Source organism: Eretmochelys imbricata, chromosome 1, assembly GCF_965152235.1.
Source record: "Eretmochelys imbricata isolate rEreImb1 chromosome 1, rEreImb1.hap1, whole genome shotgun sequence".
In the NCBI taxonomy this organism is placed as follows: Eukaryota; Metazoa; Chordata; order Testudines; family Cheloniidae; genus Eretmochelys; species Eretmochelys imbricata.
Window position 1 is genome coordinate 90101675 of NC_135572.1, and position 15624 is coordinate 90117298.

The window sequence follows — 15624 nt, forward strand, 5'->3', positions numbered from 1 at the left end:
GCGCTCTAAATTTTCTGATGTTGATAAACAGAAACCAGGATGAGCTTGGCCAAGTCACTTTCTTTTGCAACCTAACCACACATGCACATATATAGAATGAGAGATGTGTTGGTCTGGAAGGGACCTCAATAGGTCATCTAGGTCCTATGCATTCAAGGAAGGACTATGTAATAACTAGACTATTCCTGACAGGTGTTTGTCTAACCAGTTCTTAATATACACTCTCAGCTGGTCAGATACCTTTATTGTTCCATTTTAAAACTGAAAATATCTTTATACAGTGTGATTATTTTTAAAAAAATGGCCAGGAATACGACCAAACTAATCATGGAGAAAGCTTTTTCCTCCAGCACAGAATATATTATCTCTGCACTACTCTATATCCAGCAATAACAAGGCCAGATCCAGCAGTCATGCAGTGACTGAATGAAAGAATTTAATTTTATAAGTTATAGTTTATTAATACTATTACTGATCTGGACTATTATCTGTTTAGGGATAGTGTGCGTAAGAAATGCTGTAAAGAAAAATGAACAAAGTGATCTAATTCTTTGATGATAGCCATTCCAAAGCATTATTTGTTTGCCTGGCTTTACATAACACTTAAAACTAATGTACTGGCTTTTTAGAGTTTGTAAAACTATACAATCATTTTGATCAACATTGGTAAATCCCAATATTCTTGCCAAAATATTTGATGTTACTCTCTTTCCTGAATAATTCTGAAATGGTGTCTCATCACCACATAACAGTATTAGAAAACTCTGTGAATATGAATTGCATCTGAAGATTAGCAGAATGAAAGAGAGAAATTTAAAGCAGAGATAAACAAGGATTGAAACACCTTCTACTCAATAGTGGTGGTGAAAATATACTCAAAGATTTGTGAAACTGGTGTAAGACCTCAAGATCTTACACCATTAAGATCCAGTTTGTATAACTATCAAAACTTTGGTTACCTATTGAAGTCGTTTCTGTGGCACTTCACTTGGAAAATCCCACAATATTGACCTTTCTGATGATTTTTCCAGTATTTTCTAGTTCTGTCTAAGTTACAATGCTGAGAATAACCTTTATTTATTATTATTTATTTATTTATAATATGATGGTGTGGCCCATTCCAGATGAATCCATGAACACAGGAATTGTCTTACTGGATCATATCATGGTCTTTACCATTTCCTATAGTGACCAGTACCAGATGCTTCAGAGGAATGTGCCAGAGTAGGAAAATGTGGGGTAATCTGGCCACCATGAAGGTTTAATTTTAATCCTTAACAGTTAGAGATTGGCTTAAAAATTGAAACATAAGATTTGTTCTCCCTTCCAATACTTTTTATGAACATTAATTATTATAATTGGATATTTTTGTTATTCATATAAATATTTTATCCTCTTTTGAATCTAGGTCAATTCTTGGCCACAACCATATTTTAAGTAATGAATCCCTTAATCTAATTATGTTCTGTGTGGAAAAAAAATATTTATTTTTTGTCAGTTTTGTATATGCTGCCAATCAGTTTCATTGAATGTCCGACCTTTTGTTCTTGCATTATGAGAAAGAAAACAGAAACTCCTGATCTACCTTCTTTATTCTATTCATTATTTTATTGCTTTCATCATGCCCCTTCTTATTTGTCTCCGATTTAAGGATCAATCCCAATCATTTCCATCACTGTTCATATTATAAGTTTTCCATATCTCTAGTTGTTCTCTTCACTGCTCTCTAAACATCCTCTAACTTTGCAATATCCTTTGCGAGAAGCACAACAGACTCATGAAATTGAAAACTAATAAAAAAGTTATCCACTCTCTTCTGAAGCTCAAAAAATGTTTGAGATCAGTTTAAAATTTGTGCAAAAGCTTAGATAAGTTCTTATTTTATATGAACCTCTGTCCATACCCATCTGGTTGGTTGGTCATGTGCTCCCCTCTTCCTACACAATGCAGAGTAAAGCAGATGTCCATAACAACATGGAGGAGGAGAATTTGCAGAGTATGCTAATAGCATGTCCCCATTCATAGCTACTTTAAGGGTATCCACGGCCCCTGGCAAGATGCTCAGACCCATGCAGATGAAGGGGAAATGGCAACAATGAGGAGCTATGACAGCATTTCATGAACATTCCACTCAAATTATATCCTCCTAGATGTGATAATCTAAGTGAGGCAATGAGACTGTAGTAGGCAGCTAGTATAGGTTATCTGGTGGCAGCCCCGGCCTGCTATTGCACTCTCTCAAGCTGAAACTGCAGACCTTTACAGAAAAAAGCTGAAGGGCAAACAAAGACCACCACCATATATAGAGGTTTAAGAGAAAAGAAAATCCAACACTTATTTCTGAAGGGCCAGTTATTTTCTCCTAAATTATTGTTTTCTTTTTCACTCTTCCCTCTACTACTTCCAATGATCTTTTCTTACTGTAGTTGCCTCAGGAGGGTAAGCCATTCAGTAGCAGGGAAGTAGACATGAGGAGTGTGGGGGGACTTAAGAATTTAGGAGGAAGGAGCCCTGAACCTTTCCTTTAAATCCACGAGAGAAAACAATATCATTAACAAAGAAAAACTCTAAATATTTAAAATGTGAGTGGAAATTTAATTTCTTTTTTTCAGGTATGTTCGCAAATATTTCTATCATTTAATATTTATCATTACCCTGTGAAATTTGCCATTTTGCTCCATGGAAAGAGAACTTTACTGTAAATCGTGTGAGCTAATCAGCTTCTTATGTCTACTATGGGGAGAGCTAATTTAAGGGCTAAATGTTTTCTTTGGCTCTTTTCAAAAGGACATTACTTTGCAGGCTTTTTTTACCAAAAATAACTGTCTCCTTTGCAGATTAAATGTCTTTTCTTTTTGTTATTCTATTCATACTCTGTCCAAAACAAAAACTCTATCACAATCCACAACCACTTCCTGAGTCTTATCCATCTCTGCCGCTCCCCCCACAACAAGAGATCCCAGTAAATGAAAAGAAACTACATAATATAACTTCTCAACACAATAAAAAACAAATGTAAATTGCATTTGTTTCTGTGAAAAAGTGAATAGTTACCAGACCTTTGTATATTAGATACCACATTTTCCCCCGATATTTAACTGTCTAGTAACTGCTGCCAAATGGTGACTTTTCAAGGACTGCAACTATAAGTGATTTGCACCAATTATTATTTTGACTATTTCCCTGTACCCATTCACCATTTGTTATTGGAACTGCTAATCTCATCTGCTGAAAGAATAACCAGCTTCAATTTTACCTGTTCAGTCATAGGGCATAGTTGTCACAGCTGTTTTAAAGTTAACATGGCACTAAATGTTAGCCAATAGAAAACCCAGGAAGTCGTGTATTTTTTGACAATGTGGTTAATGCTATAATTGGAAGAAAAGGGTAGTGCTGTTTGTATCTATTATATTATGCTACTCAATATAATGGCACAAATGATGGCTGCTAATCAGTTAAGCTATAATCAGTTTCCCAGATGAACTGAAAATTCATTTTAGCACTTGGAAGCAAATGTTTGAAGAGCATTTAACCAGCTAGTGTATTGATGATGTAGCATTATCAGATGGACTGAAATGCACTTGGTTGTCATGGTGCAGAAATATTCTCAAAAGCTTTTGCTCAAACGGGCCAAAATTTTAATTAGTACATATTATTAGCAGAGGTAATACATTGCTTTGGCTACATCTTGGGCTCCAAGGGTGAATGGCTTTGTTTTGGGCAACAGTATATACAAATGTGGTGAGTAAACCTTTTTTTTTTTGTTAAGAGAAACAAGAGCATGTAAATTCTAGAGGCAGGTTTTGAAATGACAAAATTATATGCTTGTTGTCTTAAGTAAATGCAACTGTTAAGGGTATTAGAATCATCTCATTTAAACAATTCTATACACTGTTCTACTACATATATAATCCATGTACTTGTACAAATTCTTATCAGCATGAATGTTGGCCTTATACATTGAGCATGTGTATTGTGATTAATTAGATTTGTGCTTGCTCATGCTGCTATCTAGTGACTGGCCCACAGAGACTTTGGATCTTAGTGTGAACTACAGACAGGGGAGGTCGCCTTTAGTTCAAGTGGTAGAAGTCTGTTTGTGGAGATAAAAAATCAAACAAAAATTTTAATCCTGGTTTCTCAAGGGTATTTTCATATTTTATGCAGTAATTGTGTCTTAATAAAGTATTTGGATTCATTATAGTTGTATTTTGTCCAAAAGATGCAATGAGACAAGAATTCCATGTCTGCTAACAGAAAATTAGAAATAGAGATATTGGATGAGAAAAATAGGAACATTCCTACCCAGTTGAAAAATATTGCACTGGGAGAGATTATCGGAGGTAAAAAATGAGAAAAAAATGATAACTTTTAAAAAATATGCACTAGTTTGCAATACATAGAACCAGATGTCAAATATGCATGTAGTGCTTCAGATCACATTAAATTGTCATGCAGTTACTAAATGCCACTTGAAATAATGTTTTAGGGGCCAATAACAAACTTCAAAAGTCACAAGAGTTATGAACTACTAGATTGCACACAAAAATAAATATGTAAAATCAGAGCGTAGCGATTGTTGTACATTCAACTTTGCTTCTCATAAATTGTTGAAATTTAATTTGGCCCATCTTTAGTACAAAAGAAATAAAATACTGATTAAAGCTGTGAAATAGAAAGAAAAAAAACAGGACATGGGATTACAGTGACAAGGCTACAGGCCAGGAGTTATTGCTGCATTTATCATGCTCCAGGAGAAGAATGCTAGAAGATCAGACGGGGAAGAAGAATTGAAGAATAAAGTTAATACAACAGAACTTGAAGTCGCTATGACAGACTTATGGTATCCCACTATATCTTATGGAATTATGTTAAACCTTTGTGAATTAGGTTTAATAACTTTGGGTCCATTCTATTAAAATGCAAATGTTTATATGTTATTGTAGGGGCTTGACTAATGTAAATATTAGGAACTTCAAAGGAACAATAAATGTAAAGTGGTTTCCTAGTAAATACTTGGGGGTTGAGGGGAATTCAAATGAACTACTTCGAATCCACCTTTTTGAAGCTACACCCTAGAGAGGAAAATTCATGGTCTACTAATTACCTGCATCTAGATCAAAGATGCCTGAACTGTACAAAGGGTGGACTAAACATATTACGAAAGTGATTTTTCAGAGCTGAAACTGTGATGAACTTGTGACTACACAGGAATCCCCATGGATGGATCTATGAAGGACTGATCTTGCTAAAGTTCATGTTAGAGTGGGGATGGTAAGTTTATTTGCATGCAAAAAGGTTCTTTTGCTGTTTTAAATATGTTTTCTCTGTAGTGATTTTACCTTAAGAATAAAAGAGGCTTACATAGAAAGGACTGTATGGTAATTTATAATGGTAGCAATTAAACTTGCTAACCATCTCTGAAGAGAAAGCAAGCTGGTGAGCTTGGGCAGACTGTCTCTATGAAGCATGGAAACTATGCAGCTTGGAAATACACCGGTGAGAAGGGAGTGAGACGTGTCTCCACTCAGGAAAGGTAGCCTGAATGGGAAGCCTGAGACTAGGTACCCTTGTTGGACAGCTGAGGGGAAATACAGGGGCAGTTGCCCTGAACTGTGACAGCTGCAAGAAAAGGGGGGGAGGTGGAGGGTGAGAAAACCTGGATTTGTGCTGGAAATGGCCTAACCTGATGATTACTTTAGATAAGCTATTACCAGCAGGACAGTGGGGTGGGAGGAGGTATTGTTTCATATTCTCTGTGTATATATAAAGTCTGCTGCAGTTTCCACGGTATGCATCTGATGAAGTGAGCTGTAGCTCACGAAAGCTCATGCTCAAATAAATTGGTTAGTCTCTAAGGTGCCACAAGTACTCCTTTTCTTTCTGCAAATACAGACTAACACGGCTGTTACTCTGAAACCTCTAAGAAAAGAAGGATAATTCTTCCAAATAATGAAGAGGAACAATTTCTACATGTTGTAATTGGAATTTCTGTGGGAGACTGGTTATATTCTTTAATGTTACAATATATTTGTATTAGTTTTTCAGTTTGTGAAATGTGCCTGTCACAACAACTGCTAAACATATTTACATAAATATTTAAAAAGAAAATATCAATAGACTGACAGAGGACTTCCCCCAAAAAAGAACTCCTCAACTCACTCTCCTCCGGGCACCCCTCAGGTAAGCCATACTGTAGTAAACAGATAGGACCTACAATATTCTTAAAAAGCTCAACAGATTTAGACTCTATTAGACCAATGAGGGAAGTGAATTCCATAGTTGAGGGTCATCTACATAAATGCACTACATACAGCTTCCAGACATTGAACACTACAGCTGTCAGAAAGAGAACATCAGCTGATCTCTCTCAGGGTGTAGTACATAAAGTAGGTACCTCTTTGGCATCCAGGACCTAAACTATATCTGTATCTATAGAATGAAGACACCCAGAATTTAATTAGAACAAAATAGTCAGTGGAGCATGTAAATCAGTGGAGCAAAAGGGTAACATGTATCATGTGAGAAACTCTGCTGAGTGATAAAAACAGCTACATTCCAAAGTCACCCAGGTTTCCAAGTAGTACTTGAGAATAACGCCATGAGGGACCATGTTATAAACAGTCCAATCTAGAGGTGATAATGACACATATAACTGAGGTCATCCATGTCTAAAAGCAAAAGGTCACAACTGCATTGTGAGTGATGACAATACAATCTAGTAGCAGCCGAAGATCCAACATAACCTTCAAACTGAGTCCCTTAACAAAAGCAAATCAAACATATCCCTCATCTAAGGGAATAAAAGTATCTCACCAAAACATTCTGGTTATTTCCTCCAGCCAGCCATCACCATCTCCAACTTGTCTGGACCAATCATCAGTAAATTAGCTCCCATCGAAATACCAGACACACAGCTCAGTTTGACTGGAATGGAGATATAAAATCATGTGTCATCAACACTGCAACCAAGACCAAATCACTGTTTCATCTACTGTCCTCAGCTGTGCACTAGGCAGGAGGGATGACATAACAGAACCTTGTAGTACTCCACTTGAGATGTCCTTCTGCACAAAAAAGTAATTGCATAAAACTATCTGGGAACTCCAAGAGGACAAAATGAAGCCTACAAGTGCAACTACTGAGAGCTACATTTGGGTAATGGTTTCTTAATGTGGAGATTACATATAACAATCCACTGCCAGTTTATAAATAGAATTAGTTACAATTATTCCAGGAAGCATGTAATAGTAATTGAATTGCAAAGGCTCTTAAAATACTCCTTTAGGAGGAATTGTTTAGTGGCAACATCTTGTTATTTGAGCTTCTTCACATTTATTTCAAGTCATAACAATCTTAGGGCTGGTTGAAATAAAATTTTAGATTTTTTTCTATTACAGTTTAGGCTCACAGCTATAAAGGGATCATTGCAACCCAGTGTGGGTAACTTTTAGGTGCCTACCCACCCAGTAGAATCCACAAAGTCTGAGTTAAGTGCCCAGGATCCCTATACAATGCATGGGGAGAAGAGCATGTGATAATGGAATTCACATCAGGCCGACTAAATAACCCAATAGTAGATGCTGAAGAGAGGGTTACATCTTAAACACCTAATTCTCTGAGAGGGGTGGAGCTAAAATCTGGGATGAAGGGAGGCAGCTATCTCTGCTTGAGATCTACAGCCAGGAACCCTCTCCTGGAGGTACCTAAGCAGTTGTGCCTAACCCTCTCCCGGCTGCCTAAACCTTTTCTTGCAAGAATGGTGGTGGTTCATGTGTGATTTCACACAAGGTGGTCTGGTACAATTCCACTCTCTGACAGATGAGGAAGGGAGAATTTCACCAGGGAGTTTCACATTCTGGGTTAGTTCCCTAACCTCAGGACTAAATCTTACAAGACAAGCCACAGCTGCATCCCCCTGGTCCCTCTGCCATTTTGCGTGGAGTTAGTAAAGAGCGTAGCAGGGAACAACCATCTTCTCCTTGTCTGAGGATACTGCTGGAGCTTAGGCATGTAATAGGCACATGGGTGCCTAGCCAGAGTCCCTGTGTGAATGCCCAGAGGCTGAAAACTAGGCACCTAGGGGACTTTTACAGTACCAATTTAGGCATGGAATGGTTTTAGGTGGCTGCTGGACAGGGGTTTTCAGGATCTCAGTGGCACTTAATTTTGAATTTGGAGTTAGGTGCCTATTTATTTTGGTGCATCAAGGCCTTAGTTAATATTCTTAGAAATTTTAGGCACTGATGGGGCCCCTGTGGAGCTCTCAAGTCACTGCTGAGTCTGCTGACCACCCTGCAGAGAAGTGCATGATTCTAAGCCCATCCACATGATAGGAAATAAACCCCTGTGGAGAATGGGGGACACAAAGGAGCAAATCCATATGAAATCAATACAATGTATTTACTAACTCTGAAAATTGTTTTAATGTGTTATCATTGTCAATTAATTGAATTCCAAATGTGTAGTCGAACTCTTAAAAAGCCTTTGACAAAGTCCCATGCCAAAGGCACTTAAACAAAGTTGGCAGTCATGGGCTAAGTGGGAAGGTCTTCTTCTAGATCAATAACTGGTTAAAACAGTGGCCTCAGAGAATCATAGAAGATTAGGGTTGGAAGAGCACTCGAGTTATCTAGTTCAACCCCCTGCTCAAAGCGGGACCAACCACAACTAAATCATCCCAGCCAGGGCATTGTCAAGCCAGGCCTTAAAAACCTGTGAAGATGGAGATTCTACCACCTCCCTAGGTAACCCATTCCATTGCTGCAGCACCATCCCAGTGAAATAGTTTTTTTCCTAATATCCAACCTAAACCTCCCCCACTGCAACCTGAGACCATTGCTTCTTGTTCTGTCATCTGCCACCACTGAGAACAGCCAAGCTCCACCTTCTTTGGAACCCCCCTTCAGGTAGTTGAAGGCTGCTAGTAAATCCCTCCGTACTCTTCTTTTCTGCAGTCTAAATAAGCCTAGTTGCCTCAGCCTCTCCTTGTAAGCCATGTTCCCCAGCCCCCTAATCATTTTTGTTGCCCTGCACTGGTCTCTGCCAATTTGTCCACATCCTTTCTGTAGTGGGGGCCCCAAAACTGGACACAATACTTCAGATACTGTCTCACCAATGCCAAATAAAGGGGAATAATCACTTCCCTCAATCTGCTGGCAATGCTCCTACTAATACAGTCCAATATACTGTTAGCTGTCTTGGCAACAAGGGCAGACTGTTGACTCATATCCAGCTTCTCATCCACTGTAATCCCCAGGTCCTTTTCTGCAGAATTTCCGCGTAGCCAGTCGGTCCCCAGCCTGTAGCAGTGTATGGGATTCTTCCATCCTAAGTGCAGGATTCTTCCATCCTAACTTGTTCTTGTTGAACCTCATCAGATTTTTTTTAGCCCAATCCTCCAATTAGTCTATCCCTACCCTCTAGTGTATCTACCTCTCCCCACAGCTTAGTGTCATCTGCAAACTTGCTGAGGGTGCAATCCATCCCATCGTCCGGATCATTAATGAAGATGTTGAACAAAACTGACCCCAGGACGGAACCTGGGGTACTCCGCTTGATACCACCTGCCAATTAGACATTAAACCATTGATCGCTACCCATTGAGCTTGACGAGATAGCCAGCTTTCTATCCATCTTATAGTCCATTCATCTAATACATAGTTTTTTAACATGCTGGCAAGAATATTGTGGGAGATGGTATCAAAAACTTTGCTCAAGTCAATATATTTCACATCTACCGCTTTCCCCATATCCACAGAGCCAGTTATCTCATCATAGACAGCAATCAGGTTGGTCAGGCATAACTTGCCTTTGGTGAATCCATGCTGACTGTTCCTGATCACCTTCTTCTCCTCCAAGTGTTTCAAAATAGGGTCTGCTCCATGATTTTTCCAGGGGCTGAGGTGAGGCTGACAGGTCTGTACTTCCCCGGATTCTCCTTCTTCCCTTTTTAAAAGATGGGCACTATGTTTGACTTTTCCCAATCATCCGGAACCTCCCCATTCCCAATGAGTTTTCAAAGATAATGGCCAATGGCTCTGAGATCACACCAGCCAAATCCCTGAGCACCCTCAGATGCATTAGATCGGTCCCATGGACTTGTTCATGTCCAGCTTTTCTAAATAGTCCTTAACTTGTTCTTTCACCACTGAGGGTTGCTCACCTCCTCCCCATAATGTGCTGCCCAGTGCCGCAGTCTGGGAGCTGACTTTTTTTGTGAAGACCAAGGCAAAAAAAAAAAGCATGGAGTACTTCAGCTTTTTCCACATCATTTGTCAATAGGTTGCCTCCCCCATTCAGTAAGAGTCCTACACTTTCCCTGATGTTCTTCTTGTTGCTAACATACATATAGAAACCCTTCTAGTTACCCTTCACATCTCTTGCAAGCTGCAACTTCAATTGTGCTTTAGCCTTGCTGATTACACCCTGCATGCTTGAGCAATATCTTTATAGTCCTCCCTAGTCATTGGTCCAGGTTTCCACTTCATGTAAGCTTCCTTTTTGTGTTTAAGCTCCCTAAAGATTTCTGTTAAGCCAAGCTGGTCACCTGCCATATTTGCTATTATTTTTGCACATCAGGATGGTTTGTTCCTGTGCCCTCAATAAAAGGCTTCTTTAAAATACAGCCAGCTCTCCTGGACTCCTTTCCCACTCATATTAGCCTTCCAGGGGATCCTGCCCGTCAGTTCTTTAAGGGAGTCAAAGTCTGCTTTTCTAAAGTCCAGAGTCCATATTGCTTTTCTACTTTCTTCATTTTGTCAGGATCCTGAATTCAACCATCTCAACCATCTTATGGTTACTGCTGCCCAGGTTGCCACCCACTTCTTCTTCCCCTACCAATTCTTTCCTGTTTGTGAGCAGAAGATCAAGAGGAGCACAGCCCCTAGTTTGTTCCCCGAACACTTGCAGCAGGAAGTTGTCCCCAAAACTCTCCAAAAACTTCCTGGATTGTCTGTGCACTGCTGTATTGCTCTCCCACAGATGTCAGAGTGATTGAAGTCCCCCATGAGAACCAGAGCCTGTGATCTGGAAACTTCTGTTAGTTGTCCGAATAAAGCCTTGTCTGCTTCATCCTCATTGTCTGGTAGTCTATAGCAGATGCCCACCACGACGTCACCATTGTTGCTCTCACCTCTAAACTTAACCCAAGCTTTTCTCCAGTTGCATACTGGAGCTCTGAGCAGTCACACTGCTCTCTTACATACAGAGCAACTCCTCCACCTTTTCTCCCCCACCTGTCCTTCCTGAACAGTTTATACCCACCCATCCAGTGCTTCAGTCATGTGAGTTACTCCACCAATTCTCTGTTATTCTAATCACATCATAGTTCCTTGACTGTGCCGGGATTTCCAGTTCTTCCTGCTTGTTTCCCAGTCTTTTTGAAGCTTCCAACTCCTGCTGGTGGCCACTCTCATATCTTTTCCTAAAATACTTGGGGGCTGGAGTCTAAAGCCCTGTGTCCAGATCCTGAATCCCCATGGAAGGGGGACAGGGAATGGGGATGGAGCCCAAAGCTGTGCAGCTGGAGCCTGGGGCCTGCTGCCACACAGGTGGATCCCAGGGCTGGAGCCTGAAGCCCCATGGCCAGAGCCTGCTGTCCCACCTCCCCAGGGCTGAATCCCAAAGCCTGAACCCCACTGCCCTTGGGAAGGTGGGGAACTCACTGCCTGCCTGATCCTCCAACGTTGTGCCTGGGGTATCTCAGGCGGGGGTGGGGGTGGGGGGGCAAGTCCAACTCCTCCTGGCAGTCCCAGCAACCAACACTAAGGTGGTGCATCCAGGAGCAACAGAGGTGGGCTGCTACTTTGCTACTCGCCACCCCCGCCCCCCAACCACCATCACCACCATAGCCCAGGAGGCTGTGGCCACAAGAAAAGCTCCTAGTTGCTGCACACGGCCATTGTGACTACATCTGAGAAACACTGGGTAAAAAGATAGGAAACAAAGGGTCAGAATATATGGTTAGTTTTCACAGTGGAAAGATGTAAAGTAGAGGAGTCCTCCAATGATTTATACTAGGACCTGTGCTGTTTAACTTATTCATATATGATTTAGAAAAGGGGGTAAACAGCGAGGAGGCAAAATTTTCAATGATACAAAATTACTCAAGATAGTTAAGTCCAAAGCTGACTGCAAGGAAATCTGATAAAACTGGGTGACTGGACAACAAAATGGCAGATGAAATTCAGTGTTTTTAAGTGCAAAGTAATGCACATTTGAAAAAAAAAATAACCCCCAAAATGATGTACTTTAAATGAGCTGTTACCACTCAAGAAAAGATCTCTGTCTCATCATGGATAGGTCTCTGAAAATATCTGCTCAATGTGCAGCAGCTGTCAGAAAATCTAACAGAATGTGAGGACAGGGATAACTAATAAAACAGAAAATATCATAATGCCATGACATATTATGCCCATACTGTGAATACTACATTCAGTTCTGGTCATCCCATCTGAAAAATGATGTATTAGAATTGGAAAAGGCACAAAGAAGGGAAACAAAAATAGTTAGGGGTATGGAATAGTTTCCGTATGAGGAAAAATTAAAAAGACTGGGACTGTTCAGCTTAGAAAAGAGATGATTAAGGGGCGATATGACAGAGGTCTATGAAATCATGAATGGTGTGTAGAAAGTGAATAGGGAAGTGTTATTTACACCTTCACATAACACAAGAACTAAGGGCCACCCAATGAAATTAATAGACAGCAGATTTAAAACACACAAAACACAGTCAACCTGTAGAACTCAGTGCCAGAGGTTGTTATGGAGGCCAAAAGTATAACTGAGTTCAAAAAAACAATTAGGGTATGTCTATACTACCCACCAAATCGGCGGGTAGCTATCGATCCAGAGGGGTTGATTTATCGCGTCTAGTCTAGTCTAGCCTAGACGCGATAAATCAACCCCCGAGCACTCTCCCATCAATTCCTGTACTCCAGCTCCTCAGAGGCGCAGGCAGAGTCGAAGAGGGAGTGGCAGCAGTTGACTCACCGTAGTGAAGACACCGAGGTGAGTAGGTCTAAGTACATCGACTTCAGTTACGTTATTCACTTAACTGAGATTGATTCCCCTCCCCCCCCCATGTAGATCAGGCCTTAGATACATTCATGGAAGATAAGTTTATCAATGGCTATTAGCCAAGATGCTCTGGCACCCCTATACTTTGGACTGTCAGAATATGGGACTGGACAACGGGGTGGATCACTCAATAATTGTGCTGTTCAGTTCATTCTCTCTAAAGCATCTGGCATTGGCCAGTGTTGGAAGTCATGATTCTGAGATAAATGGACCATTGCTCTGAACCAGTATGGCCGTTCTTAGGTAATATATTTAATTGCTGCGCAAACAGCTAACATACATATCTTACAGAAATAAGTTATACACAAATATGACAGGATTAATACACTATTTCTGTATTTTGGAGGAGGAGCATTATAAAATGGAAGCCTTTCCCCTTATTTCAATGGGTTTTGGATCAGACCTCTAGTAAATTGAGAGTTAAAGCTCTTTGACTTGAATTGGAATGTTTTGTGTGCTGTGTCAGCTTTCAAATGTGGTACATAGAGATAATGGGGGGGGGGGTTGGTGCCAGGGTTCACTAAAAGTGGGACAGTGACACTAGGTAATTGGCACGGATGAGTGGCAAAAACAGGAGATGTGGGATTTATCAGTTTAACAAAGGATTTGTAACTTTCCCTGGGTCTCAGGTGCATTGGCTTCCCAAGTGTTGGCGGCAGCATCTAGCTGGATGACTGCTGATCCCATAATGTTGACAATCCTGTCATATTGGCTCCATGCAAAGCATATGTGGTTAATGGATAGTGCCCAGGCTATGTACACTTCAGAAACCCCAGCTGAGCAAATCCAATAAGTGTGTATAGTGAGGCCAGATACTGAATTGCAGTGTCAATATTTGGTCTACAAATAAATGCAAGAATGAGCAGAGTAGGAGCTGAACTGAGGTTCAGAGCAATTCTGTGTGCTGAAGGCAATGGATATGTGGCTACAAGCAATTAAATCAACGGTGTTAAATAAGGACCATTCATTTCCAGTTAAATCATCCATTCATTCACATACACAAAAATGTCTATAGCAAGTTGTCATAAATGGAAGGGTAATTACCTTTCTGTATACAGAACTATAAAATCCCTCCTGGCCAGCGGCAAAACCCTTTCACCTGTAATGGGTTAAGAAGCTCAGATAACCTCGCTGGCACCTGACCAAAATGACCAATGAGGAGAAAAGATACTTTCAAAGCTGGAGGGGGTATGTGGTGGGAAACAAAGGGTCTGTCTGTCTGTGTGACGCTTTTGCTGGAAACAGATCAGGAATGCTCTTCAGAACTCCTGTAAAAAATTAGTAAACAATCTAGCTAGAAATGCGTTAGATTTTCTTTTGTTTAATGACAGGTAAAATAGGTTGTGTTGAATGGAATGTATATTCCTGTTATTGTGTCTTTCTGTAACTTAAGGTTTTGCTAGAGGGATTCTCTATGTTTTGAATCTGATTACCCTGTAAAGTATTTACCATCCTGATTTTACAGAGGTGATTCTTTTACTTTTTCTTTAATTTAAAATTCTTCTTTTAAGAACCTAACTGCTTTTTCATTGTTCTTAAAATCCAAGGGTTTGGGTCTGTGTTCACCTATGCAAATTGGTGAGGATTTTTATCAAGCCTTCCCCAGGAAAGGGGGTGTAGGGTTTGGGGGGATATTTTTGGGAGAAGACATCTCCAAGTGGTCTCTTTCCCTGTTCTTTGTTTAACACGTTTTGTGGTGGCAGCATAGGGTTCAAGGACAAGGCAAAGTTTGTACCTTGAGGAAGTTTTTAACCTAAGCTATTAAGAATAAGCTTAGGGGGTCTTTCCTGCAGGTCCCCACATCTGTACCCTAGAGTTCAGAGTGGGGAAGGAACCTTGACACAAGTTAACAAACTTTTCACATGAATTTGATAGTTGCTGATATGGAATGTTTCATTATTATTTGCCTCATATTTTAAAGATATTTTTACACAACAGTTTGCAAATAAAATGTCATAGAATCATAGAATATCAGGGTTGGAAGGGACCTTAGGAGGTCATCTAGTCCAACCCCCTGCTCAAAGCAGGGCTGATCCCCAGTTAAATCATCCCAGCCAGGGCTTTGTCAAGCCTGACCTTAAAAACTTCTAAGGAAGGAGATTCCACCACCTCCCTAGGTAACGCATTCCAGTGTTTCACCACCCTCCTAGTGAAAAAGTTTTTCCTAATATCCAACCTAAATCTCCCCCACTGCAACTTGAGACCATTACTCCTTGTTCTGTCATCAGCTACCACTGAGAACAGTCTAGATCCATCCTCTTTGGAACCCCCTTTCAGGTAGTTGAAAGCAGCTATCAAATCCCCCCTCATTCTTCTCTTCGCAGATGAAACAATCCCAGTTCCCTCAGCCTCTCCTCATAAGTCATGTGTTCCAGTCCCCTAATCATTTTTGTTGCCCTCCGCTGGACTCTTTCCAATTTTTCCACATCCTTCTTGTGGTGTGGGGACCAAAACTGGACACAGTACTCCAGATGAGGCCTCACCAGTGTCTAATAGAGGGGAATGATCATGTCCCTCGATCTGCTGGCAACGCCCCTACTTATA